Source organism: Liolophura sinensis, chromosome 1 (assembly GCF_032854445.1).
Source record: "Liolophura sinensis isolate JHLJ2023 chromosome 1, CUHK_Ljap_v2, whole genome shotgun sequence".
NCBI lineage: Eukaryota > Metazoa > Mollusca > Polyplacophora > Chitonida > Chitonidae > Liolophura > Liolophura sinensis.
The window spans coordinates 65,413,758-65,421,262 of NC_088295.1; positions in this window are offsets into that span (position 1 = coordinate 65,413,758).

Below are 7,505 nucleotides of genomic sequence, written 5' to 3' on the forward strand. Positions count from 1 at the left end.
TTATTTAAATGAGGTATAACATCCTCTTAATATTTGAATTATCTCCCATGGGACCGAAACAATGTCAACAATATGTATGCACCGTATGTAAATGAGGATATAAAGGGGTGCTGTATTAGCATAATTTGTCGCCAAGCAAATTTTATGTTAAGAACCAAATAGGCCTACTCATCTTCTAGGAAGTAAAGTGCGATACAACTTTTGCCGACAAGACAAAAAAAAAAAAAAAAAAAAAACAAGAACGGCCAGTGAGAAGTGTTTCGCTTGGAGAATGGGGGACATCCTCTCTGGCCTGTCATCGAGTCTACAGTGAAGATAAATCAGCTAGAGATCAGGTAAACCTTGGTTGCGTCATCCACAATGCCAAGCGTGTCACAAGTCAGAGAAATGAAGGATGTTTTACGGGGTTGGAGTGACTCGCCTGACCCGGATGGCTTCCCGGCAACACAGGCCAACAGAAAGTCACAGCTTACCATAGCCAGTGTTTGCCTAAAGAACAGGTCCTGTTTGTTTATGCTGTCATTTGTTCTCCGTTCCGTTACATAATTCTCTGCAATATTTATACAATACATACATCTGTCGAGTAAACACTCTCTGTATGGGCTATATGATCTGTACCATACCACTACGCAACACAACCTCAAAGGTCGTGGCCAACTCCGCTGGAAAGTGCCAGGAAAGTGCGTGGAATTCGCGAAAGTCTTTGGCGATTCCCTCATGTATACAGCCTAGTGCATGAACGTTACACACGCGAGATACTACATGTATCAGCGAACTGAACACTGACAAAAGATGTCCGAGCCTGTGGTTGAGCCCCGCATACAGGCACGGATAAAGTACTGGATAGTGGTCAGAACAAGTTGGTTCGTCGATGTCAATGAATGTCAACATAAAGGATGGTATGGAAAGCGGCTTTTTTTTTATAACACTCTCTTTCGACAACAAAGTACCAACCTTTGATTTGGCCAAATAGTTTTCTCGTATATAACATCCAAATACTTCATAAATACCAGATAGTGGGATAATATACCATACCCGATGATTGATATTTTTTAGAAACTGGACAATTACATGTGTTATAAGTGATATACTATTTGTTTCACGTTGTGCATGTGCAATGTTTTAAAGCTACCAAGCAGACAGTAAATGCGTGCGGACTGTGGATCGCCCCATGTTGTTCTCTCACGGCTAAATGCTCTAGTTCATAATTATCCGAGCTATCAAAGTCAACGGGTTTCAGCAAAAAACAATAATAGGCAAGAGATTTTTATTACTCCGTCGCCTCTGTTTCGGAAAGGATTTTAACTGGAGACAAACACGAAGGTCTGGGTGTATCGCCAACGCGCTCTTAGCTCGGCAATAGCTCTGTTATGATTAAATATTCCGCATATGGATGGAATTAAAGATGCGCCAGAAAGCAAACAAAGGGGAAAAGTTGGCGCTCACTGGTATGAGCATTTGTAAGTAATATACATTTCTGAATAGCGTGCAACGACGGGATGTTCCCTTGTAGGACTTTGGTTGTTGTCATAAAAACAGCGAGGGGATGGCTATCAAAATTCCACTATGTCCAGCAATAAAGGCAAGTCCCAGTTCTGGGAAAACAAAACTGTACAAAAGGTGAGCCTGCATAATGCTTTCATTGGGCGGTGTCCAGTCGCCAATCGGCGGCACTAAGGAATTTTGGAACCATCGTCTTGGACACGAAGCGTCATGGATTTTCCGCATCAAAAGCGCAGAAAAAATGCAAATGTGATGCTCGGTGCTTTGCGTCCGATGTAATGAGTCTCTTGAGACAACAAATTTGGCGTCTGGAACAATTTGATTCATACCAATTTCTACCAAGATTTATCATTTCATTGTGTTTTGGAGTTCTTCCACCTCAACCCAGAACACTGTCAATATTGACGTAAGTTCGAACATTTGTTCCCCAAAATTCATCATATATTGCGTCTGAAATTCAACCACAGGCGTTTCAAAAGATGGAGCGAGGAAGTGCTGTTTTTTATTACATAAGATTCCAAATATAAAATTCCCATGTTATCAAATAAGAGAAGCTTTTGAAGCGAGGTCTTTTTTTGCTTCATTCCACTTTACAGAACCGCTCTTTTGTGTATCGTGCGTGTGTCTATTTCGGTTTCGTTGTACCGTTTGGAGTTTTCGAACCCGGTGAACAAAAGAACAATTGAAAGTTCCAAGGGCTCCGTTAATCCTTCTAAACCTCAGCTTAGTTTTAACACAAATATTCCCCAGGGGTCCGGTCAACAGTAAGGTCAGAGTAGAACAGTGATCATTGAAGGATTCTCTATCTGTAATTATTAATTCTGTTGACTTAACCAATAGCTTCCTGACAGGAAGGTTAATCCTACAGAAGGGCAACAACAACAACCCCCCCCCCCCCCCTTCCCAAATCTCCGGTCTGTCAGTGCACGGGGAATGTATACGTGATGCCGAGGTATGGAAGTCCGATGCAAATTTGAAAACGTCAAACACTGGCGTAAACTGGGGCAATAATGATGTGCGTGTCCACAGTTGCATAAAGAATAAAGAGTAGTGCAAATCGGGTATATATTTAATTAAGGACTGATTCTTTCCGGTGATACAAAATATCAAATTGCAGCGTGTTTACAATGCTCGGGCAAGTATATACCTGCAGAATATAAGTAAAATATGAGTTATATAATCTGTGGTGAATTCAAAGTCAACTGTATATAAGAAAAATCTGTTTCGTAATATTCTCCCATACCAAAGTTTGTAATCGATTTTATTTCCAAAATCACGTCAGCATTGCCAGTATCTGCAAAAAGCCAGAATAATAATAATACTAACAATAATAATAATAAATTAAAAATATAATATATAATAACGATATAAAGCTATAGTAACTAAAGTACATGTAGCCGCTTTGCTTATACTCGACCTTCGTGACTATTTAGTTGCATGTTATTTTATCAAAAAAATCAAAACACAACAAATGATCCAATGTAAATGTTTAAAAGGTTTTTAACAATTATAAAATTTGATTTATTCATGCATAGGCTCACTTGACTGGTGTTACATGTTTAACGAAAAAAATTGCCACTTGTTTTCAGGTTTGTGATTGGAGGTAACTGAAAAGCCAGAATGGAGTCAACAATCGCTCTGTGACAGTTAACTGATAGACATCCAGGCTTAAAAGTTCATCCTCTACAAGCGAGAGCTGGATTCGAGCCTGTGGCATTCTTGATCAGGGTTCTGCTAAATCTCTTTGTATATACCACTGAGCATATGCCACAAGAGCCTCCTATACTGATCTGTGCAAACTGCTTTAAATCAACACCAGTGAAAGCCAGCTATAATTACAGACGTGGTGTTAAAAGAATAGATAACACTGGATCAAGTGTATATATGTATCAGTGAAGTATATACATTGTATAGGCATCAATGAAGTATATATGTGTCGATAAAGTATATATGTAACGATGAAGTACATATGTATCGATGAAGTATATATGTAACGATGAAATATATATGTAACGATAAAGTGTATCATGTAAATAGCCATGTTAAATGCTTTGCATCAAACTTATTTACCAAACTAATATTACAGGCATTTTTCTCTGAAACTCTAATATGATATCTCATGATACTGTTGAAGAACATGTATAGCAGAATCGTCCTATATAAGGCTCCATGCCATAATCGGTTATTCCATAAACAAAAATGTTATGTAGTCAATAATATTTTTAGAAAATTCTACTGGCAATCAGACATCATTACGTGATTATTTATTCAGTGATATGAATGGTACATGTATAGAACGCCATTCTTCACTAATACGAGCCAGCGAGATCATGTTTCAGCTTGATACCGAATAATATTTATTTATTTATTTATTTGACTGGTGTTGTAAGTCGTACTCAAGAATACTTCACTTATACGACGGCGGCCAGGATTATGGTGGGTGGAAACCGGGCAGAGCTTGGAGGGAAACTCACGACCATCGGCAGGTTGCTGGGAGACATTCTCACGTACGGCCGGAGAGGAAACCAGCATGAGCTGGACTTGAACTCATAGCGACTTGAGCTCATTGGTCAGAGGCTCCTCGGTCATCCCGCTGCGCTAGCTCACTAACCAACGGAGTCAGGAGGCCCCTTACAATATTGTAAGGCTATAGATGTAAAGCCGTTACAGTTCACGTTATGGCGTATTTAACTACCAGTTTACTTGACGCGTTAAACTCGAATTAAATATAACAATCAGTGATTGTCGACAATACACAAGACTTAAAGAGTAACATCAGATAAGTGATTATGCGAATTTTAACAAATTTCTCGTCATGAAAGGTATATGTCTGAATGTCGAGAACAAAATAGTGAGTGCTAAGTGTTAAAACTAATCCACCGAACAGTGGTCCATAACTAACAACATACACTGTCTGTGTGATGAACGAGTCACGTCCCCATAGCACCGTACATCTGCAGAACGTGATAACAATGACAACGTGGTGCCGATAAGAAATCCATGAAACCGTCACTAACTTTTTAAAAGTTTTGCTTCGGTTTCGCCCTTAACTTTGCCATCAATCAAAAACAACAGACATTTTCTCTTCTTTTCGAGAAAAATAAGTGTACTGGCGACGAACATCTTTTGAAGTTATGTTTGCAGGCCATTTTTTACGACGACTTAAATTATGTATTCTTAAGAATGTATGAGGCGATAGTTAACGTATAAGCTGCCGGAAAGACAACTTGGATTACCCAGTAGGGAGACAATAAAAAAACTCACATATTTTTTAAAAAAAGGGAGAGAGCGGCATAAATCACGTCGGGTATCGCTGTAGCCTAACACCAGCTAATGAGAAACAAATGTCCGAGAGAGAACAAAACACCGTTAGCTCATTTACAGTAAATATTGATGTCAATGAGGGATGAAATTGCTAGAGTGGATCAGGGAAGAAGATCCCCGGCTGAACTCTAAGGCCTGTTGTATATAGAAGTTGTATATTTCGTCTCCGATACACACAACCCTTATAACCGGCACCTGAGAATGGACACCGTTCAGCATAATTGACATGTACTTGAGGTGGTCGGCTTCATGCACATCGGAATGAATTATATTGCACGAAAGTGAAACATGGATGTGAAGCAAATATGTTACTAACACTATTATATAGGCATGCATGTTTCTCCTGGAGTGAAACTTTACGTAGCCGGGGTGTAGCGTAAGTATATATAGGAAGATACAACTTCAAAATTGTATCGAAAATTGTACTGAATGAATTGTTGTGGCGCTTAACGCCAAAGTAGCGATATTTCAGCCATAGTGTAGCGATTAAAGACTGGAGGTTTTGGTTTTACTTTTGTATATAGTGCACGACTGAAACACAATGCATTGTAATTCCCATAATTATTATATCAAAAATTTAAAAATAGTCATTTAAGATATGAAAACATGCATGTATTCAATATCAAATTTTGACATATATGTTGGTTGGTCTTAGTTTCGGTGCAGTCCTTTATTATTATTATTATTATTATTATTATTATTATTATTATTATTATTATTATTATTATTATTATGATTATTATTATTATTGTTATTATTGTTATTATTGTTATTATTATTACTATGTGTATAGTGGCGAATTTCCCTTTGATGGCAAATACGTAAGTAATTTCATCATGATTATATGCTATGTATTTCTTATGTGCTGTTTATATATCTATATCTTTCCACGTGTTTGCTGAACGATTTCTCAATCGTAACTTACAGTTTGTATTAAATAAATGTCTAATATGAAATAATTTCGTACAAAGATATGTTATTTTAATGCGCTTGTGTTGACCATTTTCCGCGTCTACTTCATATAATTTATGTGTGGTCACGGGGTCAAAGGCGTAAAATGTGAACAGGTACAAATATTTACTTGGAAGAGAAATGAAACAAACACGAGACGAACAGCAGCTACACGATAAACAGCCCCTCAGAAGTCCGCTGTCAAATAAAAACCAGGTTCGACAAACTGTAACACCCAAAGATCAAAAGAAGCACGTCGATTGGCGGAGACAGGTGCGGTTCGAATCAGCTGATCCCGCTGTTCCCAGTTGTGTGCTCTCTTCGTCTGTTTGAGTTGAGTTTGAAAACCCTAGATCTACCCGATACACTAAAAGACTCCTTATACAAATATACGGATTAAATCAAGATATTTTCGAAAATGTTTTCGACGCAGATATATATATATATATATATATATATATATATATATATATATATATATGTCTGACTATTGATATACATACAATCACCTTTATATCTGCTTGCTATATAGATACAATGTAGTCTGCCATATATGGCAATAAAAAACATGCATGAATATGTTTGTTATTATTAAAATCTTAGATAAATCGGTTGAGATATATCTTATTTAGCTGTTGTACAACAAAGGATGGAAAGGTGTACCTTGACTTGTAACAGTTAAGCGTCATAGGATTAAGAGTACAACAGAGAAATGAATCTAAACTCACGTATACCAGGCTCTTTTTAAAGCGGAAATATATTTCATAAACAGGCTTGTCGGAACTACTTTTATATTAATATACTTTGGGGGATCAAAGTGTTTTAAACCCTACTAAAGTATACAATTTAAAACAGTTCCAAAAGTTGCATTAATTTAATTAATTAACGACCCATAAATATATAACTGTCTGATAACATGAATATAGGTCAAAATCTGTTTTGCAAATTTCGTAATTTGGAAATTTTGGTCTGCAATTTTGGTCTCCATCGCTGATTTATGGATTTGTGTATTTACTTACTTACTTACTTCACGTATTCACCAAACTATATACATGTACAAGGACAACTCGTTTTCTTCTTTCCAACAAAATGAACAAAAACTAGCATGTAATTGCAGTGCAAATACACCATTGTGTGTGGGGAAATGGAACGAAAAAGTAATCATGTTAAAGGGCTATGAAACATTAATTTTGGTGCTTGTCCTATTAACTGTTATCACACAATAGTTCTACAAATGTATAGGCCTAGGCCTGTAAGTTTAACACGTGCAGAATGGCCGGTATCTGTTACAATATATACGATGGCGATTGTGATGCCATTTGTAGCTTGAATCGCTGTATTTGACATCATTAAATACACCACGGGCTACAATAAGAGACAAAGCTTACGAAATAGGCCTATAGACTATATTTCTTAATCAACTTGTCTTAATTCCTGACAAGTATACAACTGTTCGTAGCTTGTATTTGCCGTATATAACTAACACCAACAATTGGTCTTTCTGGAAAGTGGAAACAAAATATATCAACACCAGGCTGTTTGCATTTGAGAAATTCTAGACCGCTTTGGACGAAGCGAATCATCAGAAAACCTTCCTCTGCTCTTTTCTTCTTCACGTGTTACCCAGATCATGTGTCGGCGGTGATTTTTTCTTCATTCTGTGTCTGATTAGAACGCGGCCATTAGCGTACAAGTGGCTCTTTCATCTCCAGGGTGGTAGGGTCACA